The following is a 24769-nucleotide window of genomic DNA, read 5'->3' on the forward strand; positions in this document are numbered from 1 at the left end:
CAGGGCACCTGGAGTGGCTCCTTGCACACTGAGTGTCCACCACAGGGGCGCCTGGGTGGCGCAGTTGGTTAGGCGTCCGACTTCAGCCAGGTCACGATCTCGCGGCTCTGATGGCTCAGAGCCTGGAGCCTGTTTCCGATTCTGTGTCTCCCTCTCTCTCTGCACCTCCCCCGTTCATGCTCTGTCTCTCTGTGTCCCAAAAATAAATAAACGTTGAATGTCCACCACAATGTGTCCCTCTGGGCAGCCTGCTGTCCTGCACGGCTCACGGACAGACTTTCTAATTTATTGTCCATCTAAAATAACTTACGTAGGATGTTCAGATTTTGAAAGCAACACCTGGTCTCTGGAGGAAAGTTAGAAAATGCGAGTACACAAAGCAGAGAGAAGAGAATAAAAATTCACTTACGATCCTACCGCTCAAGGACTCTTTATGCTTGCTCAATTTCCCTCTGTCCTTTTCCCGAAGAGTGGGACTCCATCACGTTCCCATTTACAAAAATGGAATCGTCCACTACATCCCGACTATAGCCTTTTCTTTCCTTCCGTGGCAACATATAATTGATTCCTTCCCTGTCACTAATCTACAATCTCCTTCTTTTTTTTTTTTTAAAGTTTATTTATTTATTTTGAGAGAGAGTGTGTGTGTGAGCAGGGGAGGGACAGAGAGAGAGGGAGAGAGAGAGAATCCCAAGGCTAGTGCACAGCCTAGTGCAGAGCCTGACGCGGGGCCTGAACCCACGAACCGCCAGATCACGACCTGAGCTGAAACCAAGAGTTGGACGCTTAACCAACTGAGCCACCCAGGCATCCCTACAATCTCACTCTAAATGGCTGTATAGGGGCGCCTGGGTGGCGCAGTCGGTTGAGCGTCCGACTTCAGCCAGGTCACGATCTCACGGTCCGTGAGTTCGAGCCCCGCGTCGGGCTCTGGGCTGATGGCTCAGAGCCTGGAGCCTGTTTCCGATTCTGTGTCTCCCTCTCTCTCTGCCCCTCCCCCGTTCATGCTCTGTCTCTCTCTGTCCCAAAAATAAATAAACGTTGAAAAAAAAATTAAAAAAAAATAAATAAATAAATGGCTGTATAATATTCCATTGCGTGACCATACAGGAGCCTTAATTTAGCAATCCTTTACTATTGAACCTTTAGGCTGTTTCCCAACTTTCATTATCCTAAACAACTCTGATTTTTGACTAAATATTTACCCACGTCTTCGGTCACTTACCTACATTATAGTTTCAAAGATAGGGTTACCTAATTAAAGGATATGCCCCCTTTTTAAGGCTTTGATGTACATTGCTTATCTAACCCCAAGAAAAGTAGTAGTAAATTATACCTCAGGGATAGATATTTAAGGGTACCGCGCTTATCTTTATACACAGAGTCTAGAACAAAGCTTTGCACATAGCAGGAGCTTAATTAATATGCATGGATTGTCATTTGAGCCCAATAAATCCGGACCCTTCCAAGCACACGATCAGCACTTCTGCTGCTACCTTGTGAGCTCTCAGACTCAAAGCAAACGTTTACTCGTAAACAATGAGAGAAAGGTCAGAGATCACGAGGAGGAAGAGGGACCACGTGTCAGGGGAGTCGCTAGTTAATAACATCCTCGGTCTTTGCAGAGCACTTTCACGGAAACAGAAGTGTTAATGGTCCAGTTGCGAATCTATTTATTCCAATATAAATCAGAGTCTAAATTATTTAAAACGGCCCGATGTAACTATGCCGGGCAAAACTCATAGACATAGAAGTACCAGGGCTCAGAGGGTAAAGACCATGCGGTAAGGAATTCTTGCAATATCCAACCTCAGAAGAAACCTGATGGAATTAGCGCTCAGGAATACATACTCCATCTTCAAGATCCAGCGAAACCAGCCTGTGGAAAGCACTTCACAGAAGTGTGGGTGCAAAGATATGATCTGAGCTCACCCTCTAAGCTTTGATTTCTTCTTCTTCTTTCCCCCCCCCTTACTTATTTATTTATTTATTTATTTTTTTACAAATCCTGAGACTAGAGGGCTTGGTTCATCTTGACAGAAAAAGATAATCATTGAAAAACAGAAGGAGGTTTGGTTCAGCCTTATAATGGTGTCTGTGTTAAGCCTCACAAATGAGAGTCATATTAAACTGGATTTATACAGCCCTGACATCAAAGAAAGGAGAATGAAAGAGAAAAATGTATTAAAGCATGCAAAAATAATCTTTCTATACAGCACGACATTAGGAACATAACTCCAAAAAATACCTTAAAATTAATCTGTGGATTAAAGCAATCTGAAATGCACGGGAAGAATACACGGACGAAGGGGGTGGGGAACAAACAAAATGAAACGTATTGACATTCTAAAGTCTCTTTTCATTTGACAACAAGTATTTTCAAAGAACACAAGGCTGTGTCAGTTATTAACAATTCATTTTTTACAAGCTACGTTCAATTTTGATCGTACACAATAATATGAAGAATCCTCTTTAGGATTACCTGCACAAAATTGCACAGAAAAAAACCGTAAGATCCTATGACAGTTTCAAAGCCGAATTACAAATGTGTGCACCCAAGAGCAGATAAAAATGAAGGAGAAGGGAATGATTAAGTTTTCAATTTCCCCACAAGGACTTGATGTTAATTTCAACTCACTTATGTGCTGCTTTGTAGAGGATTATTAAAGACAACAAATAACCTGATGGTTTGATGATATGAAGGCTGTGGGAAATTATTTCCCCGGAAGATTGTCGCTTAGAAGCGGGGTCAGTTCCCAGTCACTCAGAGCCTCAGTTTCTCATCTGAAAACTGACAAATGACCATGACACCCTCCCCCATGGGATTCATGTGAGGATTGCAGTACATGATGAAATTTGAGTGCTGAGCACGCGGTAGGAATTCTCCCCCCCCCCCCAAAAAAAGAGTGATTTTTATTGACACAAGCATGGGAAAACTTTATTCATGAAGTGCCCGTAATAAAGATCATCAACAGGCCTAATATAATATACTTTTCTAGATTTTGTCTTTCCTTTTAATCTTTTCATGTCTACAATGCAACCAGTAATAAATTCTGTTCGATGTGTTCTAAGATGGGAGGCATCAACGAATAATAATTTTTATTGAGCATTTACTATGAGCAAGGTGCACTATATTTTTAAATTTTTTTTTTCAACGTTTATTTATTTTTGGGACAGAGAGAGACAGAGCATGAACGGGGGAGGGGCAGAGAGAGAGGGAGACACAGAATCGGAAACAGGCTCCAGGCTCTGAGCCATCAGCCCAGAGCCCGACGCGGGGCTCGAACTCACGGACCGCGAGATCGTGACCTGGCTGAAGTCGGACGCTTAACCGACTGCGCCACCCAGGCGCCCCAAGGTGCACTATATTATCTTAAGCAGTCTCCACAACAATCCTACGGAGGAAGCACTATTATTCATTATGAGTTTGACAGTGAAAAAAAAAAAAAAATGGAAACCTAGAGAAGTTAAGCAATTTTCCAAATTACCGGAAGTGGCAAAAGGGTTAAGATTATGGGATCTGGAGCCAGGTTGCCTCAACTTCCCCACTGAGGGAAATTAGGATAGGTGGTGGGCTGTAGCCTATATGTGTATATATGGGGTGTGTGTGTGTGTGTGTGTGTGTGTGTGTGTGACAGACAGAGATTGATTTTATTTTAAAGACGTGGCTCATGTGATTGTGGGGGGCTGGAAAATGCAAAATTTGCAGGACTGGCTGGCAAGCTGAAAATGCTAGAAGTAGTCAGTGCTTCAGCATTGAGTCCAAAGGCAATCTGGAGACAGAATTCCTTCCTCTCTGGAGGATCTCCATCTTTTCTCCTAAGGCCTTCATTCATTTGATCAGGTAAGACGACCCACCTTTTGGAGGGTGATCAGCTTACTCGGTCTATTCAATGGTTATCATATCTAAAAAAAAAAAAAAAAAAAAAAAGCCTTCACAGCAACATCTAGACTGGTGTTTAACCAAGCACCTGGGCACCACACCCAAGCCAACTTCATCTTTAAATTAAAAACCACAGTGAGAATATTACCTTCTTCATAAGGCTTTGGGAGGACTGAATGAGACGGTGCAGGCATCGAACTTGGACATGTCCTCGTGGACAGAGCCTGGCATGGAAGCAGAGTCCATGGATGTTCACTAGTGTCATTAAGCGCCAGAGTCATATTGGAACCGCGGTCACCTGCCTCCAGAGCTCATTGTCAACGTCTCCACCTGTTTTTTGTCCAGTATGATAGCTACCAGACAGATGTGGCTACTAAGCGCTGGTAATGCAGCGAGTGTGACGAAAATTCAAATTTAAAAACCAAGTCAGGGAAAATGTTTAAATATTGGAACGATCCAGATTCCAGGATACAGCGAGTGAAACACAACATGCCACCGAAGTTAACTTCACCGGTTACTTTTTTTCTTTAATGTGGCTTCTAGAAAAATTTAAATGACACAAGTGGCTTGCATTATATTTTTAATGGACATGTGCCTTCCTAGCCCCTACCCGGGACAGGCCGAGCAGAACTAACACCATGCCGATGCATCTTAATTTCAGTGAGGCTGTCCAAATTCTTTCTTAAAAAATCTTAACGGTAGCACTAACCACAAAGGAAAAAAAAAAAAACAAACAAACTGGACTTTATTTCAGTTAAGACCTTTTGCTCATTAAGAGACACAGTTAACAGAGTAAAAAGGCGAACCACAGATTTGGAAAAGAGATTTGCAGATTTGCAACTCATACACCTGACAAAAGAATGCTATCATATTGTTATATATAACGGTTTATATGTATATAAATTTATAACGAATTCCTGCAAGTCAATAAGGAAAAGGCATGCAACCCAAGAGAAAAACGTGTGGAAGATCTGAACAGGCATTTTAAAAAGAGGATGTCCAGATGACCAATTAACACATGGAATGCAAATGCGAACATAATGGCTAAAATAAAAGTGACGGGAAACACCAAATGGCAACAAAGATGCGGCACTGAAACCCTCACATGCCGCTGCTGGGATATAAATTAGTACAACCATGTTGGAGGATTTTTTTTTTTTCTTATCTCTGTTTTCTAATTTTCCCACTGAGAGCAAGCATGCGTCCCTCTCTGCCACCAAAAAAAAAAAAAAAAAAAGGCAGTAAAATTGATCTTTAACTTAAAAAGTCAGCATTTCAAAATATATAAAATAATGAGGCAGAGAGAAGAGGGCCCTGGGCCCTGCCACGCTGGAAGGAATTGTCAGCAGTTAATTGAGCCGCAGGGAGACTTTTGAGAGCGGGATTGCAAACACGGTGAGCTTCACAAATGACAAAACGCAGTGCCTGATCTGTTTAAAGCAGACCCCGTGGGCTCCCTGCAAACTGCAGGGCGTTCTTTGAGGCCAGGAACCGGAGGGGCCCTGCCAGGGGCTTTGGTGAAAGCAGGGGTTTCCTGGGGGGCTACTTTCGCATGAAGTCATCAAGTGATTCTCTTTGGAGAAAAACGTGTCTGTAACAAATGCCCCACAAATTGAGATCACTGAAAGCTGACATTTGCAAAGCTTTGCTCAGGCCTTTGATATCATGCTGTACCTTAAATCTAAGAGTTAAGAGTATTCTTGCCGGGCATCTGTGTTTGAAGTTCCTTGGCATGTGAAGCAGGGCATGAGGCCCCTCTGTAGCTCTTGATCGGGGAAAAGGAGAAATGATTGTGGTTAACATAAAACTCGGGGCACCGGGCTCAGCTCTCTGTCTGCCTTCAAAGCCTGACGCTTCCAAGCTCCTCCAGTCTGTGGTTCTGCTCTCTGGTGATGTGCGAGCCTAGGGAGTTTTATCCTGGGTTCCACAGCCCCCTAACATGTTTGTGGAGGGAGTTCAGGGGGTTCTTTGAACTCAGATGGGGGAAAAAGACCCAAAAAACATATTTATGGTCACTGACCTCCAACCAAAATTTTAGCACTTCAGTTTGAAAAGCAGCAACAAATTGCGGTAATATTACCAGTCCCTATTGTCATCCATAGAAATCAGGTATTTTCATATCACAGTTCCTGCATTTATTTTGAAATAAAGTCTATACTCTCGCTCATTCAAAATCGGTTATTAAACCTGCTGCTAGAATTTGCTTTGTAAGGCATTAGCCAAGAAGCATACATATTACTCTATCACAATTTTTAAAATATTTTGATAATGGTATCTCAATATAACTGTAATCTTATGTATCACCAGCATTTCTAAGTATTATTCGGAGATGCCCGCAGGCTTCACTAGACTGCCAAAGGGATTTGCAGTGTGACAGCAAACCCCTACCAGGGTTCGGAACCCCTACCAGGACCAGAAGAGGTGGGATTGCTTAGGGCAGGGACAACCGTGTCAAAGGAGCTACACAGGGCAAAGGGGCTGGGCTTTGATTCTGGCACAGGTATGGTTAGATATGGCAAGGAGAGGCTCAACCCAACCTGAGTGCCAGGCAAACGAGAGAGTCCAGAATAGCCCAGGGGGGCGCCCCTTCCTGCAGTAGCACAAGGCATGGTCAAGGGAGCCCCAGAGGGAAAGCGCCCTGCCCTTTAGGGAACCTGTGGTCATTTTTTGAAGATCCGACTTTGAGTTTGGTCAGACCCGGCTTAATCCTGCCTCCATCACTCACTTTGGGCAACTTGCCTAATCTATCATGAACCTCAGGGTCTCCAACTGTAAAATAGTAATAATAATACTTGCCCAAACATTCTGTTAAATAATTTATTTGTAAACATTATGTTGAACAAAGAAAGCAAGCTACAGAATGGCGGGTGTTTCATTTATGAAAAATGTTAAGTGATGCCAAACAATGTAATATTATGTTTACAGGTAAAGACTTTAGTGAAACAGAAAACCATGCAGGAGAATGCTGCATCTCAAATTCAAGTTGCTAGTGCTTAGTTTGGGGAGTGGAGGGAAATAGGTTTGGGAGGCATACAGGTGAGGGGGGAAGAATCAGAAACGAATCCATATGGCACAGGTTAAGATTTGCTGAAGTTCAGCAGTGGGTTCTTTTTAGAGCTTTATTTAAGTGATCTATAATAACCTGAACGTACAAAAATGTCCAACTTGGTAAGTTTTGATGTGCGCGTTCCCTCATGAAACCATCATCACCACCATCAAGATCGTGAACGTATCCGCCATCCTGAAAGTTTCCTCGTGCCCCTGTGGAATCTCTCCATCCTGCCTCTTCCCCATTTTCCACTCCCAGGTGATCGATGATCTGGTTTCCATCACTGATTAGCTGGAGTCTTCTAGACTTGTTTTATCATTGGAATCAACCGGTATATACTTCCCCCCCCCCCATTTGGATTCTTTCTCTCAGAATAATTATTTTGAGATCCACTTATGTTGTGGTTGTGTCCATACTGGATTCCTTTTTATTACTGAATAGTAGCCCATTATATGGATAGTCTATAATTGGTAGATCCCTTCCCCCAATTTACGGTCATTTGCTTGGGGCTCTTAAACGGGCTGCGAACATTTGTGTGCAGGTCTTTTATTTTTCTTGGGTAAACCTCTAGGAACGGAATGGCTAGGTCACGTGGTAGCTGTGTGTTTGGCTTTTCCAGAAACTGCCAAAATGTTGTCCCTTTTGCGCCACTGGAAATGTACCATTTACCATTCCCACCAGAAACGAGAGTTCTGATTATTCCACGTGCTTTCCAGAACTTGGTATGATCGGCCTCTTTAATTTTAGTCAGTCCAGGATGTGTGTGGTCCTAGCTTATTGTGGGTCTTAATTTGCATTTCCCTAATGAATAAAGATATGATGCGTCTGTTCACGCACTCGTCTGTCGTCCATGCGTCTTTGGTGAAGTTTGCCCATTTTTAATTCAGTTACTTGTCTTGTGGAGTTGTAAGGGGTTTTGTTGTTGTTGTTTTTGTTGTGGTTGTTTTTTGTTTTAGTTTATTTATTTTGAGAGAGAGAGAGAGAGAGAGTGGGTGTGCATGTGTGCACACGAGCGAGAGATGGGCAGAGAGGGAGAGACAATCTCAAGCAGGTTCCGAGCTGTCAGAGCGGAGTCTGATGGGGACTCCATCCCACAAGCCATGAGCTCGTGACCTGAGCCGAAGTCAAGAGTTGGATGCTCAACCGACTGAGCCGCCCACGCGCCCCGAGTTGTAAACTTTTAAAAATGTATTTTAGGTAGAAGTCTTTTGTCAGACACATGTTCTGCAACCATTGGCTCCCAGTCTGTGGCTTGCCTTTTCATTTTCTGTGTGGTGCTTTCTGAAGAGCAAAAGACACAAATGAATCCCAATTTATTGATTTTTTCCCAGCGTTTCATAGTTTTTGTGTTGCACTCAGGAAATACTTGCCAAACTCAAACACGCTAAAAATGTCTCCTGTGGTTTTCTTCTGTAAGTTTTATAGTTTCAGCCCTTACATTTAAAAATTTTTTTAAGTTTATTCATCTTTGAGAGAGAGCGTGCGCGGGGGAGGGGCAGAGAGAGAGGGAGACACAGAATCCGAAGCAGGCTCCAGGCTCTGAGCTGTCGGCACAGAGTGCGATGCGGGGCTCGAACCCACGAACCGTGAGATCATGACCTGAGCCCAAGTCGGGACACCTCACTGACTGAGCCACCCAGGCGCCTTAGCCCTTATATTTTGATCTATGATTAACTTTGAATTGTTTTATGGTTGAGATAAGGGCCAATGTTCTTTTCTCTCTTTCTTCTTTTTGCATATGGCTGGCTAATTGTCCCAACATCTTCTGTTAAACATTATACCCCCTCCCTTTGAAATGCTTTGTAATATCCATCAATTTACTAAGTCTATGTGAGTCTATTTCTAGGTACACTATTCTTTCCACTCATATATTTGCATATATTTATGAAAACACCACACTGTCTTGTTTAGCACAGCACTGTAACGTAGTCTATAATGTCACAGTCTTATGCTTGTTTTATATATGATGTTCAGGGTTTTTAGTTGTACTTTGAGGGAGAATGAGGGGAAAGTATATCTACTCCATCTTCTTGGAAATCCTGATGCATTTTTGAAAGCTGGCCTCTGGTTCCACTTTCACACACACACACCAAAAAATCAAAAACAAAAACAAAAACCCAAAACATAATAAAACAAACAAAAACAAAAACAAAACAACAACACATTTCCCTCTGGAACAAGGGCAGCATCCCAGGGTCCGTCAAAAGACACGGAAAGCAAGTTTGCAGTAGGAGACACGAGGCTCAGCAAGGTTTAGACTATCCCAAATCTGCCTGCTGAGACGTTATACCAGGGGCCAAAAGCTACCTCTGTTTGCTAGAAGTGCAAGATAGCTAGAAAACAAGAACACTGGTGCTACAGACATATTTGGGATCTAAATGTCTAAAATCTGTTTGTTCTTCTCTGCCTTCCCCCCAACTCCAACAACCATGCAGGTCTCCACTGCTCACAAACCTTGCGGAGACTTGATCCCCTTCCTTCAATGATTTCACCTCCTCTTCCCAGGCAGAAGACACCCAGTGGAAGGAAGTACCTCAACTCCCAGAACCGAATTTCCACTACCAATGGTTGTTGTGGCCACTTGGTGAATTAAAAAGAATCACCCTTTCCTCGGAGCTCTTCACTATCAACTGCCCCAAAACAGTCCTGGTTAGGATGACACTACAGTCAATACTGCCTCGTGGATTTGTGAAATGAACAACCTGCTCAACAGCACAGATCCAGTGACTCTACCTGTGCCCACCCCCTCCCCACCCCCACCCCCCACCTTCTTTCCCAGGGTTACTACCCGAGATCGGTCCCTCCACCTGCGTTCTGCACACCCCTCTCCTCCCATCCTGTCGTCTTTGCCCTCATAAACTATTCTTGGGTGTGTGTCCATTTGGTCACGGGCTGACCAACGTTAAAAATCCCTGGCCCCTCTTCATCAATGTTTGAACAAACAGGTTTCTCCAATCTTTTAAAATAAAATTAGCATCCTCTTTCCAGCATCCTTCTCATTTCCTCGCGGGCAACTTCTTGGAAGACTTGTCTATGCTTATTTGTCTCCATCTTGGAAGACTTGTCTATGCTTATTTGTCTCCATTTCCTCATTATCACCCTCACCTGCTCAACTCTCACTCCTACCATTTCAGAAACCTGCTTTCGCTAACAGCGATACCTGTTTAGGGATGGCATTCCTTAGTCTTTGCCTCACTAATTTCTCAAGAAAACTGACCCAGTTTACAACCCTCCCCACAAGTGCTCTTCCCTTGCCTTCCGCAAGGCCACAATCTCCTGGGTTTTCTCCTAAGGCTACCTGCTTCTCTTCTGCCTCTCCAAGTAGAGGAGCTCTGGGGGGCTGTCCTGAGTCTTTCCCAAATGGTATTCTCTCCACCAGGCAACCCCCTCCATGCTCCATTCTCACCCCAATGCACGAACCTAGGACACAGACTTTCAGCTCAGGCTTTCATTTGGAGATCCACACAGGCACCTCCCACGATCTGCTGAGCTTCTCCACGAGACGGTCCCACAGGCTCAACAGGTCTAAAACCACACTGTTTCCCCAAATCTGCTTCTCCCGTGTTCCCTTCCATGATGTGGTTCCCTACCATTCACCTAGCTGTCGGCCCAGAAGCGCGGGAATCACCCAACTCCGCATATTCCACACACCCAACCCACCACCTTCCAAGTGTCTCTCTATCCCTCCCTCCTCTGGGCACCATGCCAGTAGGCACCATGCCAGTAACCAACGTCGAACAAGCCTCCGAAGATGCCGAAGACCAGCTGCGCCCAGGTACTAAGTGTTTTGTACTCCAGAGGCCTCCGCTTCGGTGTCCTAGCTTTGGAGGGAAAAGCGCCAGGTCGGTCCTGTTCACTGGCTCCTGGCGCATCCACAGTGCCTGGCACCAGTGAGGTCGGTAAATACGCGTTAGAACAAGAGAAAGACAACCAGAGAGAGGGTTCACCCACTCTGCGGGGCCGCGGGGAGCGCGTAGCCTGAGAAGGGTGAGCCCCATCCGCCACACACAACATGGCGGCGGCATACACCTGCGTCCCACTTCCGCTTCCGCTGCCGAGACACGTCACTTCCTCCCCGGTTGCCCTGGAGCCCTGTGGAAGCTAAGAAGGCGAGGAGTCTCTGCTCCTTTCCCCTGCCGGATTTTTGCTTCAGCTGCGGCGCAGTCTGACCGAGCAGCTTCGAGGGTCTTCCGCCAGCGGCTTGTTGGTGAGAGGGGGACCGCAGGGACGGCCTTGTGGGTGCGGGAGGGTTTTCTGGGGGGCGAGGAGGGACGGAGCCGGGGAGGTGGCTGGGAGGCAGGTCAAGAAAGTGTATGTGGCAAACCCATCCCCGAACCCTTTATTACTGGAAGTGGCAGATGCAATACAGGGGCAGAGACGATGCTTAGCAGCTAGGACTTCATCGCGGTAAAATGTGTGTGTGTGTGTGGGGGGGGAGGGCCTCAACGGCCTGGAAACCGTTTTCTTCTCCTTTAAGGTTTATTTATTAAATGGGCCCAGCCACCAGCTACACCTGCTGTCTGGTAACCTGTCCTCCTGTTTCCGAGGTCATGTCCAGCATGGGAAGGATACTTAATTGGTCTTCATCGGTGGCAGGCACCATTCTTCACACTTCTCACCCTTTATTGAAATGGCAGTGAAAACTCACCTGCGGAAAGCACTGTTAAGGGACCGAAAAGGTTACAGGAGACCAGAGCTATTGACTTTTATTATTTAAAAAAAATTTTTTTTAACATTTATTTATTTTTGAGACAGCGAGACAGAGCATGAGCGGGGGAGGAGCAGAGAGAGAGGGAGACATAGAATTTGAGGCAGGCTCCAGGCTCCGAGCTGTCAGCGCAGAGCCCGATGCGGAGCTCGAACTCACGAACGGGGAGATCATGACCTGAGCCAAAGTCCGACGCTCAACCGACTGAGCCACCCAGGCGCCCCTGACTTTTATTTTTAAAATGAAGATCTCTTTGGGGCGCCTGGGTGGCTCAGCCGGTTAAGCGCCCGACTTCGGCTCAGGTCGTGATCTCACGGTTCCTGAGTTCCAGCCCAGGGTCGGACTCTGTGCTGACAGCTCAGAGCCTGGGGCCTGCTTCGGATTCTGTGCCTCCCTCTCTTTCTGCCCCTTGTCTGCTCACACTCTGTCTCTCTCTGTTTCTCAAAAATAAATAAACGTTGAAAAAAAATTAAAATGAAGATCTCTTTTACTTGAAGAAACTGAAGGATCTTGGCGTCCTAGGATGTGCTGTGAGCTGGAAAACAGTAGAATTTTTGCCAGGGACTGGAAGAAAGATGGTCACCAAATAAGTATTCCCTGACTTGCAGACCGAGTGAGCACAGCCAGGATCTTCTTCAGCAGCCGCCTTGGCATGGGAACAGGCTGCAGTTCGCCACTCTTCAACCCAGTCCTCACCTCTCCACATTCAGTTTTGCTTCGTTGCTTAGGCGGTTTCTGGCCTGATCGGTTTTGGGTTTTGTTTTTGGCAGGTGCAGTGGAATCCCCCAGGGAGCTGAGCAGTTCGTGGAATCTTCTTACCGGTACAGTTTTCACTGTTGCTTGTGTTACAGTGTGAGGTAAAGGCTCGAGAAGACATTTCTCGAGCGCGCTGCGTACCTGCAACTTGACTCCTGAAGGTCAAGAGAGGCAGGTTTGCCCAGTTGTTGTGCGCAGCATAGGGAGGACGTTTCATCTGACAACAGGAATGTAGCTTTTATGCTAATAAAATGCTTTTAAAATTAGGGCGTGGTTTTTAGTAATTAGCATAGAATTTTAGTGATCCGTTGGTTCATAACCAACAGGCTACTTAGGTACCCCCCTGAGTCATTTATCTAAATGGATGTTCTGCTAAATTGTACTTGTGGGCATTGATCAGAGCTAATGGGAGAAAGAGATTAAGATGAAAATCATGGGATTAAATTTTTAATTAGTTGGCCCCCCGAACGGTTGTTCGGGGCGACACAGTGGCTGATTGGCGACGTGTGCCCACCCAGGAAGGATGTGGCCCTACACCCAGCCTTCTGAACGCAAGAGTGTTTTACAAAAGACTGAATGTTTTGTTCAGTTATCTTCCTCTTTATTCCTGCTTAGCAAGGAATTGAAAAGGAAGGCCATGTGTGGGATCTCACAGTCCTTTGTCCGGTGACATATATATATATATAAAGTATGGGATGAGGGCTTCAGTCAGCTCATTAATAAATATCTCAAACTTCTGCCAAGTTTGGGCCGGCCTTCGGGCCTTTGCACTAGTCATTCCCTTCGCCTGGAACCCTCGGGTGTTTGCAGGGCCGGATCGCCCTTGTCTAGATCCAAGCTTAAAAGTTACCTCCTCAGGAAGGTCCTGCCTTCACCACCCAGACAACGGTAACCTCCCATCACTCCCGTTCACACCATCCTGATTTGCTTTCATCACAACACTCCTCATTATTGCTGTTTTCTTGTATCTTTGTTTGCTGATTGTCTCCCTCTACTAATATGTGAATTCCTTGAAAGCAAAGCTCTTGTCTTTGATGTGTGTAATTGTATCCCCAGAGCCGCGTTCGTCTCCAATGCCTGAATGAATGAATGCGTGAATGAATGGATTCTGTCCATTACCCTCTCATCGCAGGTGCACGGAGGCAGGAAGACTGGGAAGGCTCAAGGGACTAGACAGCACCTAGAAGAGACCCTAAGACATGAGACACGGGCAGGGACACAGGATGGAGAGAGGCCGGAGAAAATGGGTGGGGCGGGAAGCAAGGGGACCGGAAACGATGTCGCGCAAATCTACAGACACATTCTAGAAATCCCAACACTTGGGGCGCCTGGGTGGCGCAGTCGGTTAAGCGTCCGACTTCAGCCAGGTCACGATCTCGCGGTCCGTGAGTTCGAGCCCCGCGTCAGGCTCTGGGCTGATGGCTCAGAGCCTGGAGCCTGTTTCCGATTCTGTGTCTCCCTCTCTCTCTGCCCCTCCCCCGTTCATGCTCTGTCTCTCTCTGTCCCAAAAATAAATAAACGTTGGAAAAAAAATTAAAAAAAAAAAAAAAAAAAAAAAAAAGAAATCCCAACACTTGCACAAGTGCGCACACACACTCACACGCACAGTCCAGCCTGAAAGAATAGTGGCTCTCAATGTTTGGTCTGTACCTGACTCTCACAGAACACTCTTCTGGGTAGAGGTGCTCAGGCTTCAGCATCAGCAGCGTGTGATTCGGAACTCTCGGTGGAGCCCCCGTGTCTGCTGCTGCGTAATCCTCATAAGCCGGTCTCAGTCTTGGTCAGGACAATAAGGGTGCGGTAAATGCTAGCAGCTTGGAGGAGGCAGCGTGGCCTCCTGTGGCGGTTCTGTGAACCTCAGTCCACGGGCTGAGCCTGAGCCCCGGCATTCTACCACTGTAAGGTGGAAGGAAGCCTTCCTTGGACTCCAGTATAACTTGGAAAGTCCCACTTACCTGAAGTTGGGCACGTGGGGTCCCCTCCTCCCTGAGGAGCGAGGGGCCCCTTTTGTACCTTGAAACCTTGCACCCGAGGCCTACATCCCGGTATGACAGCTCCATTTACATGGATATTATGCCGCCGAATGTTTATATGGCTAACCAGCGAAACTGCCAGGAGCAAATTCCGCTGCTGTGAGACTGCGCCGAGGTGGCTCAGACCCTATTCCCTTACTGTAGGTTGAATTTGAGGGGATGGAGGGGGCAGGAGAGAAAGTGGCTGTACCCTGGGTGCTCAGGTTTAAAAAAGATGGGCAGAAACGGGGCCCAGACTTTAATCCTTCCATAAATCTTTCTCGCCCCCAGGTGGTCGGTAGAAGTCTTGGGACTGGCCTTCTCTCTTCATGCACCCCTCGAGGGGTCAGACCTTTTGTGAATCCTTTTCCCCTTTGAGTTTTTTTTTTTTTTTTTGGCTGAAACGCAAGCTTAATGAGATGCATCCAGGGTCCCGCGCCGCGTGTAGATTTCGTGTCTCCTCAGCCTCCTCTAGTCTGTGACCGCTCCTCGTTATTTCCTCGTCTTGCACGACCTTGACACTTCTGAAGAGTTCCCACCAGTTGTTTTGTAGACTGTCCTTTGATTTGGATTTGTCTGATGTTTCCTCATGATTAGCCTAAGGTTTTGAAGTTTCTGCGAGAAAACCACCGAAGTGATATGTCCTCCTCAGGGTACCATGTCAGGTGCCGTGTGTAATGCGGATGCGTTTTATTTCTGGTGAGGTTAATCTTGATCACTTGCTTAGAGGTGGTGTCTCTCAGGCTTCTCACTCTGGAGAATTCCAGTTGTAGTTCATATATTTTGGCGGGGGGCGGGGGGGGGGGGAAGATGCTGTGAGATTCCCTTGGCGTTGTTCGTAACCAGATTTTCCTTCTGTGTGTATGTCGGCACGGGGGTGGGGCCAGGCAGTGTGTTTTGTTCGGTGTATGTCCCAAGAACGGATCGGAGCTTGCCACGATTATGCGGCACGAAATCAGAGCTGAAGAAATCATTGCCCCTATGAGAAAGCGGTGTGGCTACATCCTGATGTACATGAACGAAGATGTGATCCGGCGTATTTCTGTTGTGTATGGGGATGTGCGTGTGGTGTTGATTAAATGGAGTCCTTTTGGGGCGCCTGGGTGGCGCAGTCGGTTGAGCGTCCGACTTCAGCCAGGTCACGATCTCGCGGTCCGGGAGTTCGAGCCCCGCGTCGGGCTCTGGGCTGATGGCTCAGAGCCTGGAGCCTGTTTCCGATTCTGTGTCTCCCTCTCTCTCTGCCCCTCCCCCGTTCATGCTCTGTCTCTCTCTGTCCCAAAAATAAATAAACGTTGAAAAAAAAAAAAATTTAAATGGAGTCCTTTTCACCCCCGAGTTCATTCAGCAAATGTGCATTCATAAAGGCTCACATTTGTCAAGTGTCTCCCGTTTGCCAGGCGCTGTACTAGGCTGAGCATCCGTTCCCTCGGTCCATACTCACAACATTTTAATAGATGTTATTACCGAGCTTACAGGAAAGGAGACAGAGGCTTAAGGAAGTGACTTGCTCAAAGGCAAGTGGCAGAACTGGGACTTGAGCCCAGGCCTGTCTAACTCAGAAGCGTGTGCCATTTCCATAGCACCAAACTTGCCCTCCCTACAATGCGCCGGGCACCGCGATCGGTGCCGAGGGTACAGAGTGTAAGATACAAGTTTGAGAAGAGCTCCTCCTGTCGCACGGGGGGCCTTTGGGAGAGGCGCGAAGGCCTGGGGACGAACCTTTGCTCACGGAGGTCGTCCGTTCGTGCTGAGCGGCAGTGCCTCTGCCTTGAGAGTCGCTGAGCCTTTTCCCCGGGTCTTTACTGAGACCTTCAGCTACAAGTAGTTAACCAGAGAAGGGAACTGAGGCTGGTGGCCGGCTTGCTCTGCGTGTTGCCGGCCATTATGTCACCTCAGCCATCCTGGGAAGTGGGTGTGTTATCTCCACTGAGCTCATGAGAAAACCAAGGCTCAAAGGGGCTACACAGGATGCCAGTGTCTCCAGCTAGTAAGTTAGCTAGTCTGGAGTTCGATCCCGGATCCGACTGATTCTAAAGCATATGCTTGGTCTCCAGTACCCTTTGATGTTCCAGGGAGTGCAGATTTGGCATCCTCACCGATGATGGGACTTTGCGCCGGCTGTCTTCTCATCTGTAGAAAGGATGATCACGTTTATGTCATGCCTGATGGATGCTCACAGCAGTTCATTTGTAGCAAGTGTCAGGGTTTTGTTTTTTGCGTTTTTTTTGTTTTTTGTTTTTTGTTTTGTTTTGGGGGTTTTTGTTTTTGTTTTTTTTGTTTTGCCTCAAACCAAAAGATCTTTGCACAGCTTTTGCCTTTTTTAACCGCCTCCTCCCACAGTCAATCCATGTCAACAGAAGGAAATTGGAAAGTGATGATTCTGAATCATTTGCGACATCTAAAAAACGCTACCGTAGAAACAAGCGTGCTTCCCTAAGAGATACGGCATATGGCAAGTCAAGTCTCCTGTTCCCTGGCTTTTGATGAGAGAGTTCGGTTCCTTCTGGAGTCAATGCTCAATAAATAGCATTTGATGCTGCTGCTAATAGTCCGTGGCCCTCATGTCATAGGGCATTCGCCGAACTGCCCGGTGAAGGAGGCGACGGAAAAGGTCTGTCATTCTCCGGCCTCTTCCATTTTGCCACCTCCCTGCTCTAGACCATTGTTCTTTCTGTTCCTTGTTGGTTTTGAAAATATAAAAGCAAAACAAAGCTGCCCTCAGTGCCTAAAAAAGAAAAGGAAGACTGATTATTAGCAGGCCCGGGGAGTAGGATGGGGGACCAGCTGGCACTCTGGTTTATTACAGTTACTCCATTTTGTCCCCGCTCTATGTGACCGAGGCTCGTTGATCGTCCTGACTCTGCTACTGTTGTTTGAGAGGTAGTGAGAAGGACCAGAAAAGGAGATTCGCAGTGGCTGTGAAGAAGGGTGGGTAGAAGGAATTGGAAGATGTTCTCGTTTATCCCATCTTAGTTTGGACGGCCCCAGACCCTGAGGCAAGGTTTCGAGTGTAAGTAATGCTCTTGGGAGGTACTGGGAACCAGTGGTAGGGAATGAGGGAGAATGAGCTGGGATGGGGAAAAGGCCAACAAAGGGTGTTATCAAGCTGGCGGGTACTATGGGAGACTGGAGCTTAAAAATCCCACTGGTGAAGCCTGGCAAACCGTGGTGTAAAAGCACACGTCAGAATGATCCAGTGTTCCCCCGCTCCACTCAGAGGAGGGAGCTGGGGCGTTTATTCACCAACTTCGCTTTGTCAGGGATCGAGGGCGGCTCCCATGAGCTGTGCTGGGCACACCGAGTGGTTTCTGCGGCTTGGGAGGAAGCTCTCAGGCAAAGAGAGCTGCAGACGATGACCACTGGAGGTCAGCCCGTGTGCCCTGATGTGGTAAGACCGGAGTGGGAAGGCTGGGTCAACGGCATCTGTAACATCCCCCTAAAACAAAACAGAACAAAATACCCACTGCTCCCTGAGCGTCTCCCATATCATTAAGTAACACCACAATTTACCCAGTTTCCCATGCCCAAGACCTTGGATTTTTCCTTGACTCACTCTTTCTTTCTTTCTTTCTTTCTTTCTTTCTTTCTTTCTTTTCCTTCCTTCCTTCTTTCCTTTCCTTTCTTTCCCTCTCTTCCTCCCTCCCTCCCTCCCCTTCCTTCCTTCCTTCCTCTCTCTCCTTTCTCCCTCCTTCCCTCTCTCTCTCTTTCTTTCTTTCTCTCTCTCTTTTCTCCCTTCCTTCCTTTCTCCGTTTCTCTCTCTCTCTGTCTCCCTCACTTCACATTCAGTCTATCTCCAAATCTTCCAAACCCCTTTTGCAGAATATGTCTTTAATATTATTACTTCTCATCTTCGCCATCCCCTCTCAATGGATTCCTGCAGTAACGTCCTGGTCCAAATTCTTGTTTATGTTCTTACCCCCCACGTGGTAGCCAGAATACTCTTTTTAGACCGAAATCACATCATGTTACTCCCCATTTCAAGACATTCAGTGATCTCTTATTCCTAGAATAAACTCTGAAGTCCTCACCATGTCCTAAAAGGCCCTGGGCGATCTGGCTCCCGGTTACATCCCTGACTTCAGTTTCTACCCACTCTCTTCCTTGTTCACGGTGCTCCCGCTGGATTGGTGTTCTTGCTGCACTCCTGCCTCAGGGCCTTTGCACTTGTCCTTTCCACGTAGAACGCTACTGTAGATATTCATGGCACTCGATCCGTTTATTCAGGGTGTCGCTCAAATATCACTTCTTTAGGGAGGACTTCTTGGAATCCTCAGCCTAGAAAAGAACCTTTGTCACCCTCTTCCCTGAGTCTGTTCTACTTATTTTTTCCACAGCAGTGATTGATGGTAGTTTATGTTTTTATTTGTTGCACTAGAATGTACGTGCCCTCAGGGGGAGGACTTTGATTCACTGTGTTACCCCTAGCTTCTAGAATAGCACTGACACATAGTCGGTATCCAATAACTATCTGTTGAATGAACGGGTTAATAACTGTTTAACAGTCCTGCTGCGAGCAGCCATCAGTCAAGAACTTTCGGGACAGACGGCAGGAATTGCAAACTTCAGCTCGATACCTGCCTGGCTGCATCTTTCCCCAGAGCTGCCTCTCAGGAGGAACACGTGCTCTTAGCAGAATCTGTTGGGGGTCCTGGGCTACTTTCCGTATGTCCTTTCTTGACATCCGTTGCAAATTTCAACTTACTCATTTTTCCTTTTGTTTGCCTTTCTGAGAATAGGGGGAAATCCAGGTAATCGATGTGCTCCAAGTCACGTGTAATGAGGGGGACCAAGCGTCGTCTTATTTTTTAATAAGCTGGAATGTGACGTTGGTCACTTCCCCTACTGCCAGGCACACAGTAGGTGCATACTGCATGCTGAGCGAACCGACAGTGTCATCTTTTGGACGTTACTGAGTTTCCTTTGTGTGTCAGTTGTTCTGCTAAAGGCATTGCACCCCGTGGCCCACACTGCGAAAGACAACAGGCAATGAGGGGGTTTTCTCCATTACTCTCCCTTCCCAACCCAGACGACCCTTAGCCTTATGCACTCCCGTCCCTTCTCATACGTGCCATCGCATGATCCTAAAAATAGCCAGGCGAGTCAGCTCTGTCTTCTGTGTGGTTTAAGACTATTTAATTTATTCCACTACGAAAGTAACGCAGGCTGCTTTTAGCAAATGTATAAACTACAGAAAAGTAAAAGACAAGAAGAAGAAGGCCACATGGCCCCACCACCTGGAGAGAACGCTGTTGATATATTGGTGTATATTTCCAGTGTTCTCTGGGTACATTTTTACATAATTTTAATATACAACTTTAAATCTCTTTTTACTTAGCATCGTAAGTAAATATTCCTAATATAAAGTTAGTATTCTTAATATCCAACACTCTGTGTCTTTTTTCATAGTTGTGTCGTAGTCCCTACATCTCCCTGTTGTAGATCTATCTCTTCGCTTGTTTTCCTTTTTCCAAAATTTCACGTGATGCCGGGATAAACATCCTTTTACCTGTATCTTTACGGGCACTGCTGGGTATTTCTTTAGAGTAGAGTCCCGGAAATGGAATAACTAGTTCTAAAAGATACCCTTTGTGAGATTTCATTTTCATTTCTAAAACTGTTCAGATGTGACTTCCATAAAAGAGCTCTAGGAAAGCAGATTGCCTCGAAGAATTTACTTCCAGTCTCGAAACGTTTCAGACCCAGAGTGTTTTAGCATTCAGTTTAAATGAGCACAGAAATCTGCTGTAGCCTGTCTCCACTTCAGGCCTCTCTCCTCCCTAATAAAATGCAGCAATGGCATTATAAAAATCCTTCTTTGGTAAACAACGTCTTTTTGTGTTCTTGAGGATTAAATCTTTCTGGCAGGTGTCGGGTTTATGCCTACAATTATGTGTAGTATTTTTGCTTTGCATGCCTATTTACGACGTCTTAAGGCTTTAGTTATGCTTTCTGTTTTCTTCGCTGCCAAAAGGAAGTCCGGATTTCATGGCAGTGAAACCTGCATTTACACATCCAAGACCTGCCCGAATGCCCAGAACTGGATGTCCGCAGGCACTGCTCTTAGAAACATTGTATGGCTAAGGAGTTCTGTTTCTGAGGCTGGGCCAGCCTGGAAAGGGCCTTGCCAAATTTGGACAATTTATAAATGGAGGGAGACCATGGCATTCATAGGTACGAGCGGTCAGGCACGATATAATATCATGATATCCGGGAGACTCAAGGTTGTTGGACGGTTGGGAAAGTTACGGTGCACTCATCCTGCATAATGTCATGTACGCAACATTATTAAAAAGAATGAGCCCGACATCTCTCTGTCGTCATGAAGAGTTGTCCATGCTATTTTGTTAATTCTAAATAGCAAGCTGTACAGAAACACGTATGGTTTGATGCCATATTTGTGAAAAAGGCAAAAATTGTCTTTAATATCTACACGAACCAAAAAACCTATGTGTAAGGACACACACTCGACCGTCGACAACTCTGGCTCGGTCGGGAACGCGGAACTGAGTTGGAGAAGAATGAAGAAAACTTCCCTTTTACAACTCTGTCGGGCAACATGTTACAATGAGCATGTGTTACTTTTATAACTTTAAAAAAGGGAGGAAAGCTAATAAATGAGAGTACTGGAGACGGGACTAGAATGAGGAATGAGGTGGAGGAACTAGTCAATGGGGGGGAGGGGAGGGGCCCTGTGCAGGGCTGGGGTCTCTTTCTGGGTAAAGCTGGTGCCTGCTCCTCAGGAAAGCCCAACTTTCTAGAAGAGTAGGGCCGGGCGGGCACGTCCCTCCCCTGGCAGCTGTTAGGAAAACCTCATGTGTTGGTTCCCCTGCGGTATCACACGCTAGGAAAGGCTTCTGGAAAAAAAAAACAACAACAATTAGAATGCTCCCGACAGGGGCGCCTGGGTGGCGCAGTCGGTTAAGTGTCCGACTTCAGCCAGGTCACGATCTCGCGGTCCGTGAGTTCGAGCCCCGCGTCGGGCTCTGGGCTGATGGCTCAGAGCCTGGAGCCTGTTTCCGATTCTGTGTCTCCCTCTCTCTCTGCCCCTCCCCCGTTCATGCTCTGTCTCTCTCTGTCCCCAAAATAAATAAACGTTGAGAATGCTCCCGACAGAGGCAGGAGTTGCTATCCTTCCTCTGAGGGCTTGAGAGAGGCCGATCAAGAGGGGAGAGAAGAACCTCCTTTAAAAGCCCCAGAATGGACAAGCTGGATTGGCACTCCCTGGCCATCTGCAAGGCTGGTCCCGGGCCCGTTGCCCTTCTCCCCCGGGGAGCGAGGGCTGAGGTGTGTGTGTCATTGCAGAGCGATGGCGCAGAAGCTCCGTGGCTTTCAAATGTGATTTGTTTTATATCCTATTTGTGAATTAGGGTGTGTTTACAGTGAAGGGATGATTTAGACGGTGACAAGTCTGCTGGAAATATAAAGGGATAATTGAATCTCAGAGTCTATTAAAGGCTGTTGTCTTACATCTTGTGGGATGACATTTTATTACAGGGGCCCACTTGGCTCTTGTATTCAGTTTCCTCTCTTCCCTTCCTCCCTTTCTTCATTATCTTTCAAAAATTAGATTTTCCCTTGCCCCATCAGAAGTCGCAAAAAAAACCCGCCTCCACGGAGAGTCAGGATGTCTGAGAGGAGTCCCCCAGGGGAGGTGGCATCGTGCTGGCCTCTCACCGCGAAGCCAAGCCTCAGTTTCCTCATCTGTCACGTGTGACGGTGTTTGCTTCTTAGTTGTTAGGACGCAAGGGGCCCCTGCGCATAGTGCCTGGCATTTGAGGTGAGTGCCCACCAACTGTATTTTTTTTTGAAACTTTATTTTTTTTAAGTTTATTTATTTTGAGAGAGAGAGAGCGGGAGAGAGAGAGGGAGAGAGCGGAAGGGGGCAGAAAGGGAGAGAGAGAATCCCAAGCTGTCAGGGCAGAACCCGTTTCGGGACTTGAACTCTCGAACCGTGAGACCACGACCTGAGCCGATCTCGAGTCCGGCGCTGAACGGACGGAGCCGCCCAGGCGCCCCCTTCGAGTGTCCCAGCGGCTCTCGCCAGAGCTTCTGTCACTCCCTGTTCTGCCAAGGACCTGCTCTGTTTCCTCAGGCAAATCAGTTCATTTCCTGGGGCCCCCTTGTTTCTCATCCGCCAGTGGAACGCTTGACAGTTAATAGCTCCAGTGACGCCCACAAAAAGCAACAAAAGCAGCTGAATGGCAGGGAAAATAATCAGCGTAACCCACCCCAATCCCTCTGGAGAAGGATAATGTCGTTTCACGGGGGACCGCTTTCCCCAGGAAGTGCGGCTTTTCTCTTCCCAAGAGCTTGGAATCTGCTCCTCAGGGCCGCTAAGACTAGCCTCGTTCAGCGGTCTGATCTGCTGGTGACCTATGTCCACGCACTTCTGAAACTGGCCAGGGGCCCTGGCACAGTCCCGCCGCACAGCCCGCCAAGTCGCAAGGCCCTTTCTTTTGAGCAAATATCATTGCACACGTGGCCATCAAAAAATGAAAGCGTTCACAGTGGCCTGGCATCCGGCTTCTCTCCGTGGCCTTCTGAAACGATTCTGTGACCAGAGAATGGCAGGAGACAAAGGTCTTTCTATCGGCTCCGCTCGCCGGGCCGACGTCGGATTGTGGGGGGCCTGTTTTCGTCTTTCCCCGGTACCACACGGATGGTTATCACCGCGTCGTCTCTCTCTCTGAGCGGGACAAGGCAGGCAGGCAGGCAGAGGGATATATTTCAACTGCCCTTGACTCTGTTTATAATCACAAACATGAAAGGAAGGGAAAGAGATTGAGTTTATAGGACTGGTTCTTTGTGTAGCCTAATTTATCTCTCTCAGGCAGCAGTGGGCTGAGCGAGTTTCCTTTTTGTTTCCGATGCGGGAAACTGAAATATGAATCTATGTTGATGGGAGAATAAAGGAATTGGAAGAGGCATAAATCTTATCTTCTCGCAACCCTAGAAGATCAGCTTCTTGTGAAGAAGGGGATTATACTTCTGTAATTAACTGCTTTGCAGCTCCTGGCGATGGCTCACAGCTGAATAATAGCACCCAGCAAAGTTGGATGAAAGGCAGGCGGGCGGGTGCAGTGACTGATTATGAACCACGGTCTCAGGGCTTGACATCCCTTCCCAGCGCCCGGTGCGCGGAGAGTCGAGCCAGGAGTCATTTGTCCCAGTCTGTCAACATTCACAGCAGAGACAATAGAACTCCAGAAGAAACAGCTCACACAGACCTGTTCCTCCGTGGGCCGGTAGCTGCCAGGAGGTGCCTTGAAAGCCCAAGCCAGGTTTTCCACCCACTTTGTGTTCTAGCCAGTGCTTGGTACCTGTCAGGCTCTTGTGAAATGCTTGTTGGCAGCGACAGCCCCTTCCCAGCTGTGAGATCTTGGGAAAGTTGTCTAATTTCTCTGATCTTCAGTGTTACCGTCCACACAATGTGGGGGGGGGGGGGGGGGAGGGACGGAAGGGGGGTCTAGTAGAATTCTCACGAGGAAGAAATTAGATCGTGAGTGTAAACAAATTACTTATGACAGTGGCCGGCACATGGCAGGTGATCGATAAATGATAGCTGTTATCATTACCTTGTGGAATTAGAATCGATTGTAAACTCATCGCCACAATAAAAGTCAGGTCTGTGAGGGTTACCATGCACACGTACCGTGCACGCGAGTGCACGAAAGCCCCCATTTCGTGGGTAACAAAACAGGCTCAGGGTAGTAAGGGGCAGCGGTGGCGACCAGAAGCCAGGTCTTCGTTCCTCTGTCCCCGTCCCTGTCTCTCGCCTCTCAGAGCCGGGCTCCCCTCTGCTCATCCTGCTTCTCTACGTGGGTCCCTCACCTCCCCGGGGTCAAACCTCCCGGCCATCTCTGCTTCCCCTTTTCCTCCCTGCCACTTGCTGGCAGCACTGAGTCCCAGAGATTCTTCCCAGATGTTTCTAGAGTTTCTCCCTTCTCAATCCCGCTGCCACTCATGCTGGCCCAGACCCTCATCTCCTGACATGCAGGGCCAGGTTCTCTTTCCGTCACCCCACACCAGTGCCAGGTGCACCGGCCCAGTGCCCTTCTGCCTCTCCTTCCCCATCGGGGAGCATGACCCTTCCCCTCTGTGTCAGATCAGTCCCATGTTCCTTCCCTGGTGTTTCTTCAGCTGATCCACCCAAACTTGTCTTCGTCTAACCCCCTGCTTCAGCTGAGCCTGCCTCAGGGTCCCCACCCACTTGAGGGCTCAGTGGATTCAATCCTTCATAAAGACACCAGTGCCTGACATGGGCTGCCCCATTCATTGCACAGGAAATGCTTGACTGAGCCACGGGACGTTGAGATCATCTACAGGAAATGCTTGACTGAGCCACGGGACATAGAGATCAT

The 24769-nt window shown here is 47.4% G+C and overlaps 3 long non-coding RNA genes across 9 annotated transcripts in view; 2 read left to right on the forward strand and 1 right to left on the reverse strand.

Moving 5' to 3' along the window:
- Positions 1-6686: 6686 nt before the first annotated feature.
- Positions 6687-10954, reverse strand: LOC123601638. Its single transcript, XR_006714219.1, has 2 exons — positions 10884-10954; positions 6687-8213 (listed from the first exon to the last, which is right to left on the reverse strand). It is a non-coding gene; the product is annotated as an uncharacterized LOC123601638 (long non-coding RNA).
- On the forward strand, positions 7173-9922 carry LOC123601640. Its single transcript, XR_006714220.1, has 2 exons — positions 7173-7263; positions 9438-9922. It is a non-coding gene; the product is annotated as an uncharacterized LOC123601640 (long non-coding RNA).
- A 51-nt stretch (positions 10955-11005) lies between the features above and the next one.
- LOC123601635 overlaps positions 11006-24769 on the forward strand; it is a 95765-nt gene continuing 82001 nt past the window's right edge. For 3 of the 7 annotated variants that reach the window (XR_006714207.1, XR_006714210.1, XR_006714206.1), the window contains exons 1-2: positions 11008-11139; positions 12411-12461. This is a non-coding gene — a long non-coding RNA (uncharacterized LOC123601635). Of the gene's footprint in view, positions 11140-12410; positions 12498-24769 lie in introns of all 7 variants that reach the window. The other 4 variants (XR_006714211.1, XR_006714209.1, XR_006714213.1 and 1 more) reach the window with 3 other exon arrangements.

Source organism: Leopardus geoffroyi, chromosome D1, assembly GCF_018350155.1.
Source record: "Leopardus geoffroyi isolate Oge1 chromosome D1, O.geoffroyi_Oge1_pat1.0, whole genome shotgun sequence".
Classification (NCBI taxonomy): Eukaryota; Metazoa; Chordata; class Mammalia; order Carnivora; family Felidae; genus Leopardus; species Leopardus geoffroyi.